This window comes from Sapajus apella, unplaced genomic scaffold, assembly GCF_009761245.1.
Source record: "Sapajus apella isolate SASKATOON/1434 unplaced genomic scaffold, GSC_monkey_1.0 scaffold4, whole genome shotgun sequence".
Classification (NCBI taxonomy): Eukaryota; Metazoa; Chordata; class Mammalia; order Primates; family Cebidae; genus Sapajus; species Sapajus apella.
Window position 1 is genome coordinate 57831559 of NW_022436944.1, and position 23377 is coordinate 57854935.

Genomic DNA, 23377 nt, shown 5'->3' on the forward strand with positions numbered 1-23377 from the left:
GAGAGAGAGAGGGAGAGAGAGAGGGAGAGAGAGAGGGAGAGAGAGAGGGGGAGAGAGAGGGGGAGCGTGTGTGCGGGTGCAAGCTTACACCTGCACGTATGTCTGTTCTAGCAAAGGTGTTTTTAATTTTTATGAAATAAAGGATTCATGCAGTTAGGCACACATCAATGTACAGTTGGATGAATTTCCACAAATGGAATACACCTGGTAACCAGCACCCAGACAAAGAGATCAAACGCTCCCAGTCTCTTAGACTTAGGCTGCCCTCCAGTCACTAAATACCCTCCTTTGCCAAGGGAACCACTCTCCTCGCTGCTAATGGCATAGATTATTTTTGCCTGTCTATGTATTAATAGTTCAGGGGCCCTTCTTAACAGACTCCATGAAGGGGTGGTGGAAAAATTCAGGGAAGAAATCGCATCTCCTTCTCATTAACCTCTAATTCAAATTTAGCATTTCCTTCAATTATGAATGTAGGCAACAAAGCAGAAATTGTGACCAAAAGAAACTGCAGATGTTTCCCTGTCGCGTTACGGTTGCTGCCTGGCCTCTCAAATCACATTAATACTCATCACGACTTCAAAATTACAGCACTTAGCTTTGCTGCTGGATCTTAAAATTTAAAACATGAATAAAGACATATATTACACTATCAAAAGTTGTTTTTTGTGTTCCGAGCTGTATTTCAATACAGTTGGTTTCCTTTTTAATCCTATGTGTTTTATTTTGTCTCCGAATATGTGCTTCTGAGATGGGCTTCACTCGCTGGTGGAGAGAAGCTAAGACCCTGCTTGGTCCGGGCTCAGGTGCTGACACTGGGTCCCCTCCTGTGTGCCTCAGCTCCTCATCTGTAACGTGAGGAAGGATGAGACGCACCTCCCGGTCCTCTCTGGGATTCTAGAATGCTCTTCCCCTGGCCTCCAGCTTGGACTTACTTGGACTTTGTGTCCTTTCTGGGTATGGATTGGGAGCCCAGTCTGCCTCGCCCTTGGACTTGAGAAACGCCACTCTGAGCCCTGCAGTGGCCTATGGGATGGACGAGGACCAGGGGGGCCGATGTCCTGTGTCCAAGCATTTCCATACCCTCCACAGTGTTCTCCGTCCAAGGCCTGGTGGTGAGGCACTAGGTCCTAAGAAGGAGCCTGCCCCAGCTGGCCTCTACAGAGCATCCACTTCCTCAGGGCCCTGGCTGGGACGGGAGAGTCTGCCCAGGCGAGCTGCTGAAACCAGATTCTAGATGAAGTTCTCTGCTGCAGCACCCGGGCAGCCTCATGTTCCAAAGTAAACCCATGAAGAGTGCCTTTTGTCCCTGGGCCCCACAGGCGGCTCCTGGTGGGTGGGTGGGATCCGCTTTCTCCCTTGTTGTCCCACCACCTGCACCTGGCTCTGGCCCTGCCCTTCCTTTAGCAGCTCAGGGCCCACGCCCTGCTGTGGCCAAGCCTGGCTGAGCCCCGGCTGCAGGGTTTCCGCTGCTGCCAGGGTCGGGAGGGCTCAGGGGTGGTCTGAGGATGTTCTGGGTGCAGGTTCAGCCACACCCCTCAGGTCTAGGATGTCAGGCCTCCAGATTTCAGGGGAACCCAGCCCCTCACTGTGGAAGGTTGTAGGGGAAAATAGGTGAGCAGGGGACCCTGGTCTCGGTCTCACATTGCCCCAGTGTTTGGGGAGGCTGGACCTGGCTTGACTGTAAGCCCACAGTCACTGGTCCCCTAGATGCCAGCACCTCATGATTCTCCCCCCGCAGGACAGCTGCTCCATCTGCATCAGCTTCACCATCTGCACCAGCCCTACCGCAGCTCATCAGGCTGGGGCCTCTCCTTCCAGCTATCCACGCTTCCTGGGCCAGGTTTCCCTGTCCTTTGGGCTTCATTCTAGAGCCTGTCCCCCCTCCCCAACTCCATCCTGCCCCATTTCATCAGCCTCTGGAACTAGATGCATCTGTCCCTGCATCCGGAAGGCTCCCGAGAGCTCACGATGGGAACAGGCTCTCAATCCTCCTTTCCAGACTGGCTCTTCCTGGCACCCTTTCTTCTGGCACTGGCCATAAGTTCCCCACCCTCACCCAACGTCACTGCCCTGGGACAGGCCTCCTTGCCCCTGCTTGGACCATGGCAGTGCCTCCCTCTTTCCTTCTCTCCCACACATGCAGACCCTGCTCCTAGATTTAGACATTCTCCAACACTCTGTGTGCCCTGAGCAATGCCAGAGTCACCTCCTCTCCACTCCACCTCCTCCAGGGCACCTCCCTTGACTGCCCACCCACCCACACTGGCTCCTTCCCCCTTTCCCCCTTGCTCAGCTCTGGCCCCTTCCTGGCCTCTGCTGGTTACAGGCAGGTCCTGTAGCATGCGTATTCACATCAAGGCAGAGATGCTGCACGAGGAGAACATTCACTGTTCACACCAGAAACTAGACCCCCTTCACTGTTTTCACAACTGGCTTTCTTGAAGGAGGGTTTTCTGAAGGCAAAGGCACACAGCTGGTACTCAATCAGCAATGGTTACACTGCTATGACACGGACACGACAGCCAGGCAGGTAGAGTGTAGCTGTAGACACTGTCTGAGGTGGGAGGTGGTGTGCGGTGAACTACTTGTCCCAGTTTACACAGGACTTTCCTCATTTTGGCACTAAAATTTCTGCATCTTGGGACACCCCCTAGTCCCGGACAAATCAGGGTGGCTGGTCACCCCGGGAGTCTCCCCTCTCCTTGCAGCCCCTCCCTACTCACTCCCCTCCCTGATCCCAAAGGCAGGCACACTTCAACCTCCTGAGTCACGTCTGGCATTTTGGTCGCCTTGGAATCAGAGCCTCTGGAACACAGCATGCAAAGAATATTCTTTGCCATGTAAATTTATGCAAAGCATTGTGTGGAAGTGGTTCCCAGGCTTCCTAGAAAATCTCTGTGGGCTTCCTCTGCTCTGAGCTCCTCTCTCCTGCCCTGCAGTTGGGGTGACCTCGGGCTGCAGCACACAGCACCTAGGGCTTGCAGTCCCACCAACCCCAGAACGCAGTGCAGCTTTGCCCGGCCACAGGGCACTCCCCTTCTGCCTGCTCCTCAGTGCTAAAGAAGAGGCTCAGGGAGAGGGTGTGGGTGTCCTCAAAGCAGGCACTCACTCCCTAAAGGTGGAGGTCAGGGTGCCAGGACTTCCTGCCCACACCCTGATCACACTCCACAGACGAGCATGGGCCCCTCCTCTCTACCCTGCCGGACAGGACATCCTACAAAGACGAGGGGGTGCTCCCGGACTGGCAGAACCAGGAACAGGAGAACGGGAGTAGGGGCAGCTTGACAGGCTGTAACTTCACCCCAGTCACCCACAGGCCCCCAAATGTGGAGATGACAGCTAGGAACCTCGCTCTCTGGGCTTCCTCACCTAGAGCCCCCATCAGAACTTCTAGTCCTGCTTGCAAGGCAACTGCATGACCTTCCTTGAGAACATGTCACACGTCAACACCTCACAGACCCATCTTATTAACTGAATGATCCAGTGACCATTTAATCAGCATCCATTGTGCACATGGTCCTGACAATGACTACACAGAATACTTGTCTTCCCAAAGCGATGGATCCCAAATCAACAGCGGATAATGCGGGGAAGAGGAAGAGTCGCCAGCAAAGAAAGTCCATGGTGGCTGGCAAGGAAATACACCCAGACTCGCAGACATTGGCAACGAGGAAATGCCCTGAGCCAGAGAACCAGGCCTTGTACCCATCTCTGCCTCCCACTCTGGCCTCCCACCTCACCCTCTTGAAGATTTCATGTTCCTAGGGATAAGGAGGTAGGGCTGTGCTGGGAAGCCAGCTACCGGAGTAAATCTGGGCCCTGGCCACGCATTTGTCTTGTGTCTGTGGGCAGATTAATTGATTGATGTTTCTCTACCTCAGTTTTCCCATCTGTAAAATGGGGTTAATAATAATATCTATCTCACAGCGCGGCTGTGAAGCATAAATGTATTGGTATTTGCATATGCTTGGCGCACAGAAAGTGCCAAATGAATTCAGTTGCTGTTATGGTTTTTGCTGTTATTATTACTGTTCTTACGGGAGATCCAGCTCAGAAGGCCTCCTTGCTGCCCACAGCAGCCCTCCCCGCCCGGGCTGGCTCTTTCTCTCCTCTCTGTATTCCTGGTACACTTGAACTCCCATCCCTACCTCAGCACAGGGTGGAATAGCTTCCCTGCACGCCTGTGTCTCCCCTGGGCGTCTGTCCTGGTCTCTCAAAGCAGGGACTGGTGAATGAAGGAATGAAAGAATGAGTGCGTGCGTGATTACCCTTCCTGCTGCCTGGACACACACTCACACTGGGACTTGGTCCCCTTTTAGACCTCAGTTTCTCCAGCCCCAGGCACTGGCCCAAGGGCTGCCCCAGCAGCATCACATGCTCACTCTGTGCCCCGCACTGCACTTAGCGCTGTCGGCGGATCACCTTACTTCATCATTGCAGCAATCCTAGGAAGACAGGGGTTATTATCCTCATTGTACAGAAGGGAAATCTAACTCTAGGAGAGATGAAATCAGCTCCAGTCTGTCTGAGGCCGCGCCTGTGAACCCACCCATGGCACTGCATTGTCCCCTACCTCTGTGTGCAGAGAGTGGGGGAAAGGCTCACGGCCTACCCATGGCCCACCTGCCTGGGCTGTGTGTCTGTGACCCCACTTCAAGGCTGAGAGTCAGCCCTGTCGGCCTCATCTGAGCGTGGTTCTCTGTCTATGCAGCCCAGACGCTCCCAGGGAGACCTAGCCGACTTCTGCCCGTGCCCAGAGGCAGCAGTTTGCCTGACAGAACCGACTCCCCAGCAGCTTTTCTCTCCAGCTCAAGTGCTGTCCGAGGCAGCGCGGCCACTCATTCACCACATGTGGCGACCAAGTGCTTGGGATGTGGCTACTGCCGACCAAGCTGTGCGGCTGTGAAGTCGCATCCATTGTGCAGGCTTCGTAGAGTGAGGAATGTTGACTATTTCATTAATAATTTTTAGTATCGATTACAAGTTGAACAGATAATATTTAAGTTGATAATATCATACTGGATTAAATGTGTTCAAGTTAATTTAACTTTTTTTAGCTTAAAAAATATGGCTATCAGAACATTTAAAATTACATATGTGGCTTGCATTGGTGACTCATACTATATTTCTATTGGATGGCACTGACATGGAGTTCCGGCTACCAGGCCCTAAGCCTTTAAAGAAGTCTACCTGAGGCCAAGCGCAGTGGCTCACACCTGTAATCCCAGCACTTTGGGAGGCCAGGGCAGGTGGATCACCTGAGGTCAGGAGTTCCAGACCAGCCTAGCCAACATGGTGAAACGGGGTCTCTACTAAAAATACAAAACATTAGCCAGGTGTGGGGACGGGCAACTCTAATCCCAGCTACTCGGGAGGCTGAGAAGAATCGCCTGAACCTAGGAGGCAGAGGCTGCAGTGAGCCGAGATCGCGCCACTGCGCTGTACTCCAGCCTGGGCGACAGAGTGAGCCTCTGTCTCCAAAAAAAAAAAAAAAAGAATTCTACCTGCTTTGGGGCTGAATGTCAGGCTAGTCTCTGGGGGAGATAGGTGGTGGGTGGGATAGGGCTGGTGGGGGTGCTGCAGGGAAGGACTGAAGAGTGTTGCCCTCCACAGACCAGAAAGTGGCCACCCTGGTTGCCGGCAGCAGCTGTGGGTGGTTGTGGAGCCTCAAGCCACAGGTTGGGATGGTGGGGGATGGAAGTGGGAGGGCTCGACAGTAAGTTTCAGACCGTCCCTCCCGCCCAGGCAATTATCTGCATAGTCTCGGCTCTCCCTGACTAACCGCTTGGACAAAGGCTCAGTGGGGGTGCCAGCTGGTGCTGGTGGCCTGTGCTTTCAGGTCCCAGCTCCCAGATCAAAGGCACATTGGTCTGTCCTTGCACGAGGCCTCCGCTAACCAACTCCCCACTGGCTCGCTCCCTGGAGGCTGCAGAGGCATTAACCCTGTCCAGTCCGGAGCCCAGTTCTGGGGGAGGTGGGAGAGTCTGAGGAGCCTGTCCTCTACTCTTAAACTCCGCCTCCGACGACCTTGGTAAGTCCTGCAGAATCATCCCCGTCCCTCCCTGAGATGGAGGCAAACACACCCACCCTGAAGCCGGGGATGCCCTCATTTACATGCATTTGCATCTCATTTATTCCAACACTTAGGCTGAAGCCGAGGCTAATTCAGCTGACAGGAAAACCCCACCCGCTTTAGCTCTGCGGCTCTGCTGAAGTGATTCCCCAGGAAAGGATGAAATGAAATGGGAGTCCCTGAGGCCAGGTCCGCCTCCAGAGGTGGGAGCTGAGGGGGAGCCGAGTCTGTGAAGATAATTGCCTGGGTGGGAGGGATGATCTGAAACTTACTGTCGGTTTTCACTGAACTTAGCCCACCGCCCTAGGACAAACTGGCTTGGGGGTAGCCGCTGTTTTCTCTGAAAGACGGGTGGCCCTGTTTTTATCTTCATGGCCCTTCCCCACAGCAAGGATGGGGGTCAGGGGCTTGGTGGCAGCTCATTCAGCCCATTGACTGTTCATCAGGGTCTGGGTGCCAGGCCAGGGGAACTGCAAATAGCCCAGGTCGTTCAGGTACCCCCTCCACAGGGTACAGGTCCCCCTCCCCCGGGCCCAAGTCTTCCTTGTCAGCCCCTTTACACATGCCCAGGTCCATGCACAGGGGATCTAGAATACGCTGAGTGGCACTGTGCTGTCAGCCAAGGCAGCACTGCCTCTGGCCCTGGGTCTCCAGGGTGGGGACCTGGATGGTCTAATACCCCAAAACCACAGAGACCCAGAGTTGGGGAGCCAGATCAGTCACCCAAGGGCATTCCACCCCAGACCCCAGGTCATCTCTGTGTACACCCACATGGCACACATAATCAGGCCAGAAAGGTGCCCATCTGTGGCCCAGGAAACACCCTCATGGCACACAGATGCCCGTGACATTAATAAGAGTTCTAAGACTCTTTCTAGCTCCATTCCTTCCAACTCATTTTTCTCAGTATTTGAGCTGAAAAAAAGCTTCACAGAGGAACTGTGCACTGATGGCATGGCAACCAAGGTATTTATAGGGCACCTACTGTGTGCACTAAGGGAGATAGAAACCTGGGAGGCCTACCTCTAGGGTCCCTTAGTGTCCAGAGAGAAATAAGCCAATCCACCAATATACTACATTTATGCCACAAAATGTCCATGATGAAGTTTAACGAAACATGTAACCTTTTTCCTTAATATTCTTTTACACAGAGGTATACTTTAAACACAAGAACATGCTTTAGGTGTACAGTTGGATGACTTTTGACAAATGACACCTGAGTAAGCGCCACTCCAATAAGACAGTAAACATCCCCTCGCCCCAGAAAGTTCCCCACTAATCTTTCCAGTCAACTGCTCTGATTTCTATCACCTGGACTCGTTTTGCCTGTTCTAGAACTTCATGCATATGGAATCCTACCATATGGGCTCTTTTGTGCCAGGCTGTTTTGCTTAACACAATGTTTGAGATTTTTACTTTTTATTTGTTGGCAAGTGTGATCTAAGCTCCCTTGTGAACACAGGTCACCCACCTGGAGACACGTCCTTAATTTGATCATAAAGGTGAGGACTGGAAGGGACCTGAAGTCCAGCTAACTTTGGGGACTGTAGGCCCCAAGGGGTTCTTAGGGAGTTTTTTCCTCTCCTTCCCTCAGACATTTCCTGAAACAGAAGCTCAGCAATTAGACATCTAATAGGCACCCAGGCTCAGCAAGTGAGTGGGGGCTTTCCTTGGGTTTCCAGTTTTGTTGGCAACAGGCTGTCCCTTTATTTAACTGGCAGTCTGTGCTGCATCTGACCCAGCACAGTGGTGGGGCTGCTGCTGCAAAGGGCCAGCCGAGCTCCCGTGTCTTCTTCCGATTATGTCTGCGAGCAGCACATGAGGAACAGGGGCTATGGTGGGTGGCCTCTGGCCTCAGCATCCTTGTGCGCCACACCAGCTGGTGTCCCTTGGGTGGAGCCCTGGGCTCAGTAGAGAATGGACACGGGACTGGGTTCTTCCCAGGAGTATGTCCAGAGGCAGCAGAGCTGGGCAGGCGAGGGTGGGCACCTTGGCTCTGAGGGGCTAGTCTGGGCCACTTTCCGTGCTTGGCCCAGGTCGATGAGGCTGGGGCTTTGATGGCCAGGCCGGGTACACTGACTGGGCTGCACTGGTCCTGCGCGTGGTCTGATTTTTTTCCCCACCTTAGATCATTTGGGGTACCTCCCAGCCCGGCCTGAGTGTGGGGGGATGGCTAATGTAGCTTGAGTACCCTGAGAGCTGATTTGGTGCCTGAGGCCAGATTACCTCTCTGTTCTGCCATCTCTTTGAAAGCGGCCTCTTGAGCCAGGCCTCCTGCCTTGCACAAGCCTTCGAGGAATCAATACCCACCAGAACAGCATTTACCATTTTCCTGGTGCCAGGAGAAGCCTCTCTCCTATTCAAAATCCTTTCCCAGAAAGCACGGGGCTCCCTGGGCAACGCAAGGGTGAGGTCCTGTCTGAGTTCTGTCCACATCCCCATGTGACCTTGAGCCTATAGGGCAGCCAGCACCAGCTCAGTTACCCAGGGCTGTTAGGAGGGCAGAGAAAGCCCTTGGTGAGGACAGAGGGTTCTGAGTGGGCGAGGGACCCTCCTGGGCCCACATGGATGCTGTGAGAGCAGCTCCATCCCTCCACTCTGCTAATACCCCTGTGGGGACATGACTTTCCATTGCCCTCCTAGGAGATTTAATCAGGAGAAGAAACTGAAGAGGAGAGAAAGAACTGAAGCCTCAGAGCATAAACATTCTGTCCTGACAACAGCCCCAGCCACGCGATCAAAGCACTCACCTCTCTGAATTCTATGCATCCTCTGTGGTGGGGTTCCAGTCCCACCTCTTCCAGGCAGCCTCCGCTGGCTGCTCTGGACCACACTGACCTCCCGCCAGGGAATCTCAGTCCCTAACTTCAACCTTTCATTCTTCCTGTGCTGGGCAGATCTCTCCCTGGCCCTCTGAGGCAAACCTGGGAGGTCCTAAGGATTTCCACTGTCCTTTTCTGTCCCTCCAGAATAGTAAACAGAGTGAGGAATGGACAAGAGAAGTTGAGAAACTGTTCTATCAGACTCCGGCTTCAAAAATCACAAGTAAATTTTCTGCTGGGCTTGGGGCACACCAGGTACCCATGGGGGAAATGCAGTTGCTGGGGGAGCTGTGGGTACTGAGCTCCCCAGCCCCTGGCTGTGGCTCTTCAGGGAAGACAGGTGACAGCAGGCAGGATAGAGGAGGTAAGATGAGCATTAGAGAATTGATGTCAGATGGCCTGTGTTGTGCCAGGGGTGGTGCCTACCTCCACAAAGCCTGGTCCTGGACTTGCCCCCCACTGGGGGTCCCAGGCTCTGGGAATTGACGTGGGGTCTCTATAAATAGCGTCATTCCATATTGATCATTTTAAAAAGACACGGTATGTTCTAGGCCCACAGAGAGAAGAGTTATGTCTAAAAATAGTCTCATCCTCAGGAACCGTTGCCAGCCCAGGGTGAACGGTGTAAGCTGTGTAGTCTAAAGGGGCGGGTTGGAAATAGAGGCACAGAACCTCTCCATCCTCACCCTGTTCCCTCTGCTCTAACCCACGGAACTCGCCCCTGCCTCAGGGCCTTTGCACCTGCCGTTCCTTCTGTCACATTCTTTCCCAAGATCTCCTCAGGTTTGGTTTTTTCATGTTATTCAGGTCTCAGTTCAGTCTCCTCCTTCAAGGGGCTTTCCCTGCCCAGTCAGTCTAGAGTCACCCGAGCCTCTCCATCACACTGCCCTGTTGTATTTCCTTCACAGCACCAGCCCCAATCTCAAATGATCTTCTGTATGGATTGCTTTAATGGTATCCAGTCTGCCTTTCCCCACTTGCACATAAATTTCATTAGAGCGATTTTTATACCTTGTACACCTTCTAGAACCTTCCATGGCCCAAAGGCACAAACTCTGCCTCAGACCTCTGCATCAGGGCAGCCTGGGCTGGCAGCAGGCAGTGGGGCCCTCCCGTCCCAGGCTCCCCCTGCAGCCCTGGCCAGCCCTGTAGTGGGTCTGCTTCCCATGGGGCCCAGCCTCTGTCGACAGACTACCCATTGGCCCTGTTTTTTCCCCTGTCTCTGCCTTCTTCACGTATTTAGTAGCCACAGGACTTTTACTCCAGCTTCCTTCTCCCAATCCTATCACCCTGGACACCTGCCCTAGACAACCTCATCAAGAACACCCTTCTCTCTGTAGAGCAAGGGCTCCCTCCCCTTCCTGCCCACATCCCCAGCAGGAATCACAGAGATTTTAACCTGCCATTAAAATCTCTATCTTGGAGATTCACAGAAAGAGTTATTCCTCCCACCCAGCCTCCCTAACTGCCCCCTGAACAAATCATAACCACTACACACTGCATGGGCACTATCTTGACGCACAGACCTGCAGCCCTCACTGAGGGAGAGGCCATCCCCAAGCTCCTGCAGGCGATGTGCTGCCCGGACACGTACGCCTACAGCGTCCACTCCAGGCTCTCCTGACAGCCCTCCCCGACCCCACCCCTCACCAGCTCCCTTCTATCTCCCTCCTCCCTCTTCAACCATCAAACTTTTTGAAAGAGCTGTCTACACATGCTGTCTCCACGTCCTCACCTCCAGCTCACTTCTCAACCCACTCCAAACTGGCTTCCATTCCCACCAAGTCACCCATTCATTCATTCATTCAACAAGAACCCGCACTACATTCTGCGGGCACTGAGTAGAGTTTCTCCTGCCAAGGTCACCAGCACCCTCACCGTGGCTTGATCTAATGGACACTTCTTTTTAAATTATTCATTCTTTTTCTATCTATCCATGAACTTCTGAGAATGCACCTTAAGTCTCTCCGATGAAGGGAACAGGGCACTCTGCCTGCCTTCCGCGGCACCTCCTACTCCCGGCTTTCCTCCTACCTCTCTGGCTGCTCCTTCTCAGCCTTCTTGCAGACTTCTCCTGCCCTGATTGTTGGAATGCTTCTGGGCTCCCGACTCAACCTCCTTCCTTCTCACCCTCTACACCACGTTACGATCACCTGGGTGCTTTCAAAACTCCTGATGCCCAGGTCCCATCCCAGGGCCAAATGAATGAGCATGTCTAGGGGTGGAGCCTAAGCAGAGGTATTTTTATTTAAAGCTTTCCAGGTGATGCTGACGTCACCAGGATTGAGAACCCCAGGTCTGCATTTTCGCTGGGCAATCTAATTCAGTGCCACGCCTCCAATGACCAAGCTCTGCTGAAGACTCCAAGTTTCCATTTCCAGCCCAGATCTCCATCCTGAACACACTTCCTTCCTGGGCCCTTCCCTCCAGCTACCTTCTGGATGTCAGCATGTGTCCCCGGAAATACAACAGGTTCAAATCAGACCCATGAAACATCTGTCCCTTCTCCTTTGCTCTTCATCAAGCTTGCCAACCCAAATTTCACTTGCCCATTCCTCTTCTCATGGCGCGACTGGGGGCAGCACACCTCGTTTAGTGAGACGTTGGAGGTGGGGAATGGGAGGGCAGCACATCACTTAGAAGGAAGATGGAACACTACAAATTCTGTATCCTGTGGTAACCTGCCAGTCACCTCTCCTTCAGTAGAAAGACTTTGGATGGTACCCGTGGTCTGAGCCGGGGAGGTGGTAGAGTGCATAGCAGATATTGACACCTGGGCTTAAACCCAAGTTCTGCTACTTAGAAAATGTGTGACGGTGTGCAACTATTTAACCTTTCTGGACCCCCAGTTTCACCATCTGCAAAATGGCCATTATGATGGTCCCTACCTCTAGGGTTGATGCAAGGATTCAGTGAGATTAACCTTATAAAGCGCTTAGTGCCATGCCTGGCCTGCAGAAAGCACTCAGTGAATGTTAGCTATTTTTAGTAACATTACTGAGGATAAATTCCCAATTCCTGAGCAGAGCTCACAAGCGCCCCCGTGACTGTGACCTTGGCTTGAACTCCGTTCTTCTCTTCCTCACATCATGGGGCCCAAGGAATCACTCAACTAATAATTGCGCTGTTTCACATTTCTGTGTTTTTGTACATACTGGTCCTGACGGCTAGACTGCACTGTCCTTGCCTGGAAAACTCCTATTCACTCTTCAAAACCCAGTGGAAGGTTATTTTTGTTAGAATAAGACTCTTGACTATCCCAGCCAAAGGTAACCACCTCTCCTGTGAGTGGGCTCTGGGGACACACTTCTATCACTGCACACCCTTCCAATAATTTTCCCAAGAGTGAGCAGAAGCCAGCCTTCTCTGAACAGGACACGGACTGCAATTTGCCACTGTCCCTGGCTCCCTCAGGACTCCCTTCTCCTTGGATTGCCTGGGCACCAGCCTCCGCTGTTCCCCTAGCCCCAGCTGTCTCTGGTGCTTCCCACTAGTCCTCGGAGCCCAGTCTTCATGCTGAGTCAATCCTAGAATTTTTCCAGAGGAGCTTTGATCACCACAGAGAGGGGGCCGAGCACCTTGGAGCACAGCAGCTGCCCATGCCACAATGGGCTGAATGCTGGCTCTTGGCACCCCAGGGCCAGTTCCTCTTCCGCTCAGATCCTCTTGGGTCAATTCTAGGCTTACTTGCCCCACAGAAAGCAGATCTCAAGGTATCTTCACACTGAGTGGTGCTCCCAATCCACTGATTCTCTAGATGACATTGAATAATTCCTTGAGCCCCGCTGGGCCTCAGTTTCCCCACTTGCACAATATGGTGGTGACAGGATCAAAAGATTAATGAAGCTCTTTTCAGCACAGGGCTGGACACTGAAACATAGAATCTGCATTCCACACCCTGGCTGTTGCCTGACCTGACCCTCTCCATGCTCCTGGGACAGCAGCCTGACCGCCCTCATTTCCCCTCCCACTCATTTCCACCGACTCAGGTGCACCTGCCCAATTCTAACTGAGTGGAGATGAAGTCAAACAGGTGGAGTTGAGGGCAGCAGCCAGGGCCTCAGCCTCCAGTAGCTGGCGCCTCTTTTGCTCTGGGTCCATCAGATCCTGAAGGATGGTAGGAACCTGGGAGAGGCCTTGGGATGCCATGGCATGGCGGGGGTCATGTGGTGTGCCTGTCTGGATGATACCGCCTAGGCTCACCGGGAAACACACCAGGGGCCTCAGCAGGAGGTGAGCAGACACCTGGGAATGGAACGTAGGCCCAGGCTATTAAAAGGAGATGGATCCCATGGCCCGGGGCTGGGCTGAAGGCACTACGGACCACAAGCGTGAGTCCTGCACTGTCTCAGCCATGGCGTCCTGATCTGGCTGTGCGCTGCTTTCCAACAGTTGTTTGCAAGGCAGGCCTACTGTCCCCAACATCGTTTCCCCCAACCCTCATCACTGCCACTAACAGTCCCCACACCTCTGCCTCCGACCAGCCCTTGGCCTCTCAGACAAGGCTTGGCACCTCCACTTTCTACCAGGGCGCCACCAAAGACGATCAAATAACAACGGAGTTCGAGAGTCACCTCCCATCAGAGTGCGCGGATCTGACCGGCTCAGAGAGAGAGGAAGGCAGAGAGCTTTCTCCAATCTCACCGCGCAGAGATCTCTCCCCCTTCAAGAAGCAGAGATCAGACAGAGGAGATGCGGCCCCTTTAGGGCGTCAAAGGGCACCGAGATCTCTCCATGGTTTAAGCGCGCAGAGATCTCGTCTCACACAGAGGACAGCCCGAGCAGACGGTTCCCCCTGTGCCCAGAGAAAGGGGGTGCTTGGCTTCCTCCTTCGTATCCAGCCCTGCTCAGTCAGCCCCCGCAACCCACGCTCTCTGGAACCACGTTCACTGCGCGCCCAGTCGCCGCTCTGACCTTGGGGTCTCCGGCCTCCGGAATCCGGGTCCCAATCCCAGACCCTCCCCGAGCCTGCGCCAGGGATGGGGGAAGCGGGGGCCGCAGCTCCCCCTCCCCCGGCCCTCGACAGCGCACCGGGAAACCCGGAAGGAAAGGGAAGGGAAGGGGGGCGCGCGGTGATCAGGGACGCCTCCCCCGGGGATCCCCTCCAGCCGGGCGGATCTGCGCCCCTTCTCCCCTTCCGGCCCTCTGGGGCACTGGTCGGGGAGGGAGCGGCCGGGAGGACCCGGGGCAGGAGAGGAGCACGCAGGGGCTGGAGGCTTCGGCTCTCGGGGAGGAAAGTTGGGCGGCGGCAGGCGGAGGGGGCTCCGGCCGGGCCGGGGCTGCCGGGCCGGGGCTGCCGGGCGCGGGGGCACTAGCTCACCTGCTGGTCCCCCGGCCCGGCCCCGGGGTGGGCGGCTGCGGCTCGGCGCGGACTCGGCTCGGCTCGGCGCGGGGCTCGGGGCACGGGGCGCGGGCTCAGCGGCCCCGGGGGAGCGATCCCCGCATCCTACGGGCGCAGCCGCCGTCTCGGCTGCGCTGCTCGGTCCGGGCTCCCGGGCTGGGCGGGCGGCGCGGGCTCGGGCTGGGGGCGGGGCCGGGGGCGGGGCCCGCCTGGGCTGGGCCTGGGGCTCGGGGCACCGGGCTGGCTCCGCCCCAGAGCGACGCGCCGGGGGCTCCGCACGTGGCGCTCCGCCCGCTCGGAGGGGGACACACCCGCGCCCGCCCAGCCCGCCGGGGCGCACACGCCCACACTGACCCGGGGGCGCAGCGCCACAGATGGCCACCCACGCAGAGGCGGACAGACAGACACGCGGGGGACACACACGCCGACCCGGGGACGCTTCGCCACAGACGGCCACCCACGCAGAGGCGGACAGGCACATACTGACAAACACTGGCGCGCGCGCGCGCGCACACACACACACACACACACACACGACCTGCTGACTTGGGAAGGCTACAGCAGACACCCACCCACCCACCCACGTGGACACGGGTGTCCACTGACACTCATGCCGAGACAGACACACGCTGCCATAGGCATACCTGCACTGACACAGACACACACCTGCACCCTGAGACAGACACACACACCCACACACCCACAGACACAGACAGACACATCACTGACACACACTGACACTGAGGAAGACACGCTGACAAACTCAGACGCCCACATGACTTAGACACACATCCACTGACACACTGACACAGAGACGCACACACTCACTCCAACCACACTTTCCTGGAGACACAGATATGGCACAGACATCTGCACAACGGTACACACCTACCTGAACACACTGACGCACACGCTGACAGAACCACACACACACCCAGACCCAGAGGCAAGCAGGCAACCGACACACACACACGCACACACACACACACACAGAGACATACACAAACACACACAGACACACACACATTCACCCTCCTGGGCCACACACAAACTTCACCTCGTCGCACACAGAGGCCTGGAGCCACACACCCACTGTCTCTCATACACAGACACGGTCACAGGCACACACGCACGGAGACAGACACGGACAAACGGTTGCTCACACGCCCCTGCCCAGAACCTGCGGGGACGCACTTCTGCTTTAAACGAAACAGGCTCCCAGCTTTTGCCCACAGATCAGAGCGGCCACTGGAAGGGACAGTGCACTCTCCTGCCATATTTTCGGGGCTCCCGGAAGCAAGAACCGCTCTGAGAGAGACAAATGGGCCCCGGGGTCCCAGAGGGCACAGAGGTGATGGGTTTGGGAGCCCGGAGGCTGGGACCTGCCCCTCCGTGATGGGGATCTTGGAGACGTGGGGGGGCGACGAGGGGGTGGGGGACAGCGTCCCTTTGCAACCTGGGTATGGGGCTTCGCTGGACGCCTTAGGTACGTGCATATGGAGGGGCTGCTCTGCTTGCAGGAGGAGATCTGGAAGAAAGTCGGTCCACAGTACTGTAAAGTTCAGGATATGGGCCCTCCGGCCCTGAGTCGAGTGGGGTGTCGGGACCGAGGATGGACCCCACACAGGTCGGCTGCCAGTCTTTAGCGCCCGACCAGCCTCAGGTGGGCCAGCAGCTCCCACTATCGGCCAGACGAGGAAGTGCAGGCAACGTTAACGTTTCGGCCCCGGCGGGGCCGCCGTTCAGAGTCACACCTACCAGGCCGGAGGGGAGTACAGCAGCGGGAAGGTCCCACCTCCCTAAGAACTTCCATCACGGGCTTTTCGGCCTCAGCATGAAGATGCCACTGCGAACGGACATTGGGTCAAGCAGGAGACAAAGCTAGGACAGAGCTGCTGGGGGTCGGGGTGGAGACCTGCCTCCCCTCCTCCCATAGGTAGCAGGAGTGGGGTTTTCACTCCCCTTTCGTACTGGGCAACTGGATGTTGCCAGCAGGAGAGGTGGGCTGAGCCTGTTAAATCTACACGCACCCCAAATTTAAACAGGGGGAGAGAAACCCAGGGAAAGAGGAACCAGAGCTCTGACCCTGTAGAGGTTCACCCATAAAAGCACACCTGAGGTTCAAGAGAGGCCTCAGAATGCAGGGAAGGGCCACAGGCGTCTGGAGACAGGCACTTCCTACAAAGAACCTTGCCAAGATCTTGGCTCTCCCTTCTCTTTGCCAGAGCCTATTTAATTTTTGTTTGTTTGTTTTTTAAGATCCAGTCTCACACTGTTGCCCAGGCTGGAGTGCAGTGGCATGATATCGGCTCACTGCAACCTCCGCCTCCTGGGTTCAAACGATTCTCCTGCCTCAGCCCTCTGAGTAGCTGGGATTACAGGCCACCATGCCCAGCTAATTTTTTGTATTTTTAGTGGAGACGGGGGTTTCACCATGTTGGCCATGCTGGTCTTGAACTCCTGACCTTGTGATTCACCTGCCTCAGCCTCCCAAAGTGCCAGGGTTACAGGCATGAGCCACCGCTCCTGGCCAACCCTATTTAATTAAAGCAGTAAGAGGAACATGTAGTCAGCTGTCAGAGATAAATGTTTTTCAGAACTAATATTGCCTTTATTTGGCGCTAAGTTTTGCCCAAGGTTTGCCTTTACTTTGCCTCACGTTCGAAGCTGGGTTAAACATATTATCACTCCTCTCCTGTGTTTTCGTCGTGTTTCTTTCCCCTATCATCACTCTACTGCCGTCTCCTTAATACAGGCACCTCTCTAAGAGCTGAAGTAGGTATTTATGTGCACATCCTTGTAAAACAGGTAGTATTGTTGCCTGTGCATATGCGTTTTCTCTTCTAACAGCCCAAAGCTTTTCTTTTTATGTTTCACATCTAATGAACCTACATGATGGGAAAGTGTACAAATCCTAAATTCATTTCAAAGGGTTTTCCGTTGTTGAACACATCGGTGAGAGCAGCACAACGCAGAAACCAAACGTTATCAGCACCACGGAGGATCTCTTTGTGCCCTCCTGTCACCACCACTTCACCCGCCCAGAGTTAACGACGACAGTCTCATCGCATTCCCCTTGCTAGTTTTGCCTGGTTTTGGTATTTATTTAAAGTGGAATTGAATAATAGGAACTCTTTCGTGTCTAGCTTCTTTTGATCAGCTTTATGCTCAGGAGAGTCATATGTGGCTGCTTGTTGTAGTTCATTCATTCTTGTTGCTGTACAGAATCCTGCATAGGGCAGACTTCATCCGTTCTACTGCTGATGGGTGTTTGGGTAGTTTCTGGTTTGGGGTTCATGAGTAGCACATGTATGAACATTCTAGTACATCAATTTTGATGAACATATGTACCTATTTCTGCCAGGTACCTACCTGGGGGTGGAATTGCTGAGTCATAGGATAGTATGCGTTCACTTTTAGCAGATATTGCCAGTTTTCCACTGGGGTTCCACCAACATTCTCCCCACCAGCAGTGAATGCACGCATCCTCTAACACTTAGTACTTCTGTCGTTTTCATTTTAGCACCTTCAGTGGGTGTGCAGAGGTTTCATATTCTGGTTTTAATTGGCATTTCCTTGATGACTAATGAAATTGAGCACTTTTTTTTATGGTTAATGGCCATTGGTGTGTATGTGCTTTTCATTTATATAAATGGGTATTGTTCTGGATTTCCTTCTTTTCCTTATGTTTCTCCCTCAACACTCTGCTTTTGGGCTGTGTCTGTCTTGTGGTGCAGGCAGCTGGTTCTTTCCTTCTGATAGCTTCAGAATGTTCTGTATTCTGCCTCCATGGCACTGATTAATCCATTCTCCTCGAGGTTAGAGATCGAAGAAGGTAAATGGATGGAAGTGTAATAACTGTGTTGTGTTCTTGTGTTCTTCACTGTGCTAATTCCAGGGGTTGAGGTGGGCAAAGAAGCAAGTGGGGTCTCAGAATCCACAAACAGGCAGGACCAGGAGGCATCTTAGATGGTGGAGATGCAGGCTGGATCTGAGAGCAGGGGGCCGGGTGGTGGGGGAAAGGCCACACAAAGGCCAGCAGACCCAGAAAGGCCTCACCCAGTCCCCCAGGCAGAGGCTGGTCCTCCCTCATGCAGATGGCTATCTCTGAGCTCAAGGTGGGGGGCATCTGGCACAGTGGAGGTAGGCTCAAGGATCCTTACCGAAAGTAAGGGGGCCTGCTGAGAACCCCGGGTCCCTCCTTCTGCTGGGCTCTGGAACTCTGAGTCTCCTGTTCACTTCCCACTAGGCAGGTGCTGGGGAATTTCCACAGTGAGACACCGACCAGCCCAAGAGAAAACACCTCTGATACTGGGCATCCACACCAGCATCTACCCTGCCCACTTGTGAAGAAACTCTGCCTGCTCCACATTCAGCCCCACCCCTCTTTCTCTTGCCTGCCTCCCCCATGAAGGCTGTAGGAGGCACACAGTATTGGCCTTTCCACTTTCTCCTATACCCAGTGGTGGCCACGTAACTCCATGAGGGCCAAGGGGCAGAAGCAAATCTCTGCTGGGGAAGGGCAGTTTCTGAGAGAGCATTTGTTTTCCTGGTAAAGAGGACAAGAGCTGCTGGCTCCACTGTCTTCCTCTTCTCAGTTCTCCCCACCTTGAACGAGGACATGGTGATTGGAGCTGACGAAACCTCTCTCAGCTTTGAAGGTAGGGCCATGAGATTTGCAGAATCACCGGCTTGGATGATGGTGAACCACAGAACTAATGCCTTCGTGCTTCTCTTTCACTTTTTTTTTTTTTTTTTTTTTTGAGATGGAGTCTTGCTCTGTCACCCAGACTGAAGTGCAGTGGTGCGATCTTGGCTCACTTTATCCTCTGCCTCCCAGGTTCAAGCGATTATCCTGCCTCAGCCTCCTGAGTAGCTGCGATTACAGGCATGCGCCACCATGCCCAGCTGATTTTCTATTTTTAGTAGAGACAGGATTTCACCATCTTGACCAGGCTGGTCTTGAACTCCTGACCTGGTGATCCGCCTGCCTTAGCCTCCCAAAGTGCTGGGATTACAAGCGTGAGCCAATGCACCTGCCTTCTCTTTTACTCTTTGTCTAAACATATAAGACAGGATGCTCTACTATCGGCAGCCAGATTGTGTTGGGTGAGGGAGGGCCTGGCAGCTCAATTGCTGCGAATACAAACTGTTTACTAGCTCTCCTGTTTTTAACCTCACTCTTCCTCCCCATTTTCTTTTTTTTTTTTTTTTTTTTTGAGTCGGAGTTTCGCTCTTGTTACCCAGGCTGGAGTGCAATGGCGCGATCTTGGCTCACCGCAACCTCCGCCTCCTGGGTTCAGGCAATTCTCCTGCCTCAGCCTCCTAAGTAGCTGGGATTACAGGCACGTGCCACCAGGCCCAGCTGATTTTTTGTATTTTTTAGTAGAGACGGGGTTTCACCATTTTGACCAGGATGGTCTCGATCTCTTGACCTCGTGATCCACCCGCCTCGGCCTCCCAAAGTGCTGGGATTACAGGCTTGAGCCACTGCGCCCGGCCTCCTCCCCGTTTTCAAAGGTACCCAATGCTTGGAGTCCTGAGAACTTTCCAGGGTTTTGAAAAGAGGCTACCCTTGCTTTCTTTTGCCAGCTTTCCCTCTGCAGGCACACTCAGCTAAGGCAGTCACTGCTCAAACTTCCAGAAAGTTGTCATCACATCTGCTGTTGGCCCCTTGTCCATACATTTTGTCCTTTTAAAATTACTTCACCGTTGGCTGGGCACGGTGGCTCACACCTGTAATCCCAGCACTTAGGGAGGCTGGGGCGAGCAGATCACCTCAGGTCAGGAGTTCAAGACCAGCCTGGCCAATATGGTGAAACCGTCTCTACTAAACATACAAAAATTAGCTGGGCATGGTGGCGGGCACCTGGAATCCCAGCTACTTGGGAGGCTGAGAAAGGACAATCGCCTGAACCTGGTAGGCGGAGGTTGCAGTGAGCAGAGATCGCACCACTGCACTCCAGTGTGGGCGGCAGAACGAGACCCTATCCCAAAACAAACAAACAAAAATGATTTCACTGTTTCAGTAGGTGTCTTTCACTATGTTTTGAAGGAAGTCCTCCACTTCAGTTCCTAATCCAGGGAGTTTTAAGTAGTAATCAGATACTGCCCTCATGGGTTGTGAGCGTTCTTGCTTTATTTTGAAGACCTGAGTAGTTGAGACTCTCTATCTTAGAATGCGGCAGAGAAAAAAATTAATGTATTCATGGTCAAGGCCATGACCTGCCAAAGGGGGCTGGTGACCCCATCCTGCCTTTATACCTAGACGATGGACAGGGTAATGCTCTTATCTGAGGGGCCATTCCCAGCGGGAAGCATCTGCTACTTCACACGTACCCTCAGCCCAAGTCAGACACACATGCTCTTGCCTCTGCTGATGGTCCCACTAGCTCTAATGTCAGCCTGCAAATCTGCAAACGAGGAGCCGCCTCTTCCTCAAGACACTCGACTGCCATCTGCTGGAAAGTTAAGAGAAAATAGAAATCTCTGATGAGTAGGAATGTGCATCATACTCCAAGTTGTGTGAAGCCTGGTGGTCCATGGCATCGGCTCCTGACTCCACCTGTCTCTTCTCCTTGCTGCAAAATGCAGTCCCTTACCCGTCAGCTCTGGCCATTGTAGTGACTAGGGAGCAGGGCTTGGAGGGCCAGAAGCCTAGATAGGATTCTTCACTGATAGCCCATGTGACCTTGTATCAAACACATAATTCTTCTGGACTTTGCTCATACATAAAATGTGATAGTTCTCTTTATTTGAAATGAAGTCTTGCTATGTCGCCCAGGCTGGAGTGAAGTGGTGTGATCTCGGCTAACTGCAACCTCCTCCTCCCTGGTGTAAGCAGTTCTCTGCTTCAGCCTCCCAAGTAGCTGGGATTAGAGGTGCCTGGGACCACGCCTGGCTAATTTTTATACTTTTAGTAGAGACAGCCTTTCACCATCTTGGCCAGGCTGATCTTGAACACCTGACCTTGGGATCCACCTGCCTTGGCTTCCCAAAGTGTTGGGATTACAGGCGTGAACCACCACGCCCGGCCAAAGTGGGGTAATTCTTTATTTACCTAATTGAGTTGTTTAGAGGAGCAAATACAATAATGTGGGAAGATGTTTTAAAACTAAATGTTTTACAGATTGAATTTGACAGTCACTCTCTAAAGCCTATTCATCCTTTGCCTTCAATTGGGTTCCCTAAAAACCTTAAAAACAGACTCTAAACTGGAGATTTGCATGCAGGAGGTTTCTATGGAGTGCACTTGGAAACAGTATTTGTAAGGATGTGAGGGGAGCAGGGCTGAGCTCTAATGCAGCTGCAACCAATGCCTCAGCCAGACCTCAAGCTGGGATGACCAGGAGTTGGGAGACCCCTTGGAGTTGTCCCGGTTTCTGGTCAGAGTGGGGTGAACAAGCTTTTCTACCTCCACTTCAACCAGTCATTGGTGGTGGCCTTCTCCTGATGAGAGGTCATAACCTCGATTGGGCAGCTCTCATGAGGCAAGGCCAATGTCCAGAGAGGAGCACAGCTGGGAGCCATCAGCAGCCACACTCCTGGCAGCTGGAGGAACAACCTCTCGCTGGAGGAGGAGCTAGATGGAAGAACTCCATCATAAGAAGGGCTCTAGGCAGCTCACTGCAGCATGCTCTCCCAACTTGGCTGTATATGTGGAGTGGGGGTGTTGTTGGTGCATGCAATATGGAAGCCATAAGAGAAAGAGGCAACTGTCGATTCTGTATATTACACAGGCTTCCTGGGTCTGAGCTTCATAGGGTAAGAAGCACCAGACTGCTATGGCCGGGGTGGGGTCTTGTGGGCATTATCCCTTACACTCAGCTGGCCCTTCTGGCAGCTGAATCTGCTCAAAGCATATTCTATTCAAAGCATATTCTCAAGTCCACGGGGGGTGATCTGCTTCCCCATGTTCCATTGCATTCCACTGGGGACATATGGCCACCCTGAGTTCTGCCACCTTTATGAAGGTGAGATGATTGTCCTGCGTTTTGTCGTGTTTCTCATCAGTGCAGTGGTATAGTTGTGTAAGAGGGTCAGGGTGTGGGGTTTAGAGGCTGCAGATCCAGAATCATGGCGCCTGAATTCAGCCCACACATGCATTTTGGGGGGCGGGGCGAGTGGTGTGCAGGTAGAGTGTGTGACATAGTTTATAGCAACGTGAGTATCTTTGTCTGAGACATGACTCGCCGGTCCCTTTGATCCTCGCCATTCCGTGTTGTATTGTGTTTATTAAATTCGCTGCCTGGCTCTGTCAGCATTTGCAATTTTCTCTCTTGGATTAGAACCAAGTAGTAGCAAGAGGATTGTGGAGCACCCAGTGTGGCCACATGAACTAGGCTCGGAAGGAGGTGGGTAGGCTCCGGGCAGGCTGCAGGCTGTGAGGAGCAAGCGGGCGGGGACAGGAATGGGGCTGAGGGTGGAGGGGAGAGTGGCGTTGGCTACAGAGGAGCTGGTGAGCTGCGTTCAGAGCTGGACGGGAATTGTTGTTGGGCATTGGGTTTCCACCAGAGTTTTATTTTTACACCTTGGAGAAGCCTTTTTATTGCTACACACACACAACATGGATGAATCTTAAATGTGTTGTTAGGTGAAAGAAACCAGCCTCAAAATGTTTCATAGACGTTATGAATTCATTTACATGGCATTCTGGGGAAGGCCAAATTAAAGGAACAGGGAACATCTGTGTCCACAGGGGCTGGGGGCGGAGGGAGGTGTGGGCTGACTGCAGAGGGGCAGAGTGAGGGAGGGAACATTTGAGGGTGATGGGCTGTTCTGTATCTTGACCCCAATGGTGGTTCCATGACTCTGCATTTGTCAAAGCTCACAGAACTGGACACCAAAAGGAATGAATTTCCCTGAATGTAAATTAAAATATAAATAAATAAATGGTTTTAAAAACAAGAAAGGAGGCATTTTTACCTTTGTGAGAGGAAGTGGTGCTTCCTTTGGGAATGTGTGAGTGTGTGGGTGCGTGTGGAGTGGAGGAGAAACAGGAGGTATCTGAGGCTCTTAGAGAGACGGTGGTCAGAGCTGCCGTTCTGGAGCAGTTCCTGGATTTCAGGTGTTCTGCCTCTGCTGCTCTGTACATGAGCTTGGTGTAGGGGCTCCCGTTGCCCAGAAACAGGAGTTTGG

General features: G+C 53.4%; 1 protein-coding gene across 10 annotated transcripts in view; it reads right to left on the reverse strand.

Annotated features, from left to right (window-relative positions):
- Positions 1-14379, reverse strand: part of SCN5A (sodium voltage-gated channel alpha subunit 5) — a 100510-nt gene extending 86131 nt beyond the window's left edge. For 6 of the 10 annotated variants that reach the window (XM_032270654.1, XM_032270634.1, XM_032270585.1 and 3 more), the window contains exon 1: positions 14219-14366. The gene's annotated coding sequence lies outside the window, so the exon portion shown is untranslated. Of the gene's footprint in view, positions 1-10932; positions 13323-14218 lie in introns of those variants that run through there. The other 4 variants (XM_032270613.1, XM_032270662.1, XM_032270625.1 and 1 more) reach the window with 2 other exon arrangements.
- Positions 14380-23377: the final 8998 nt, after the last annotated feature.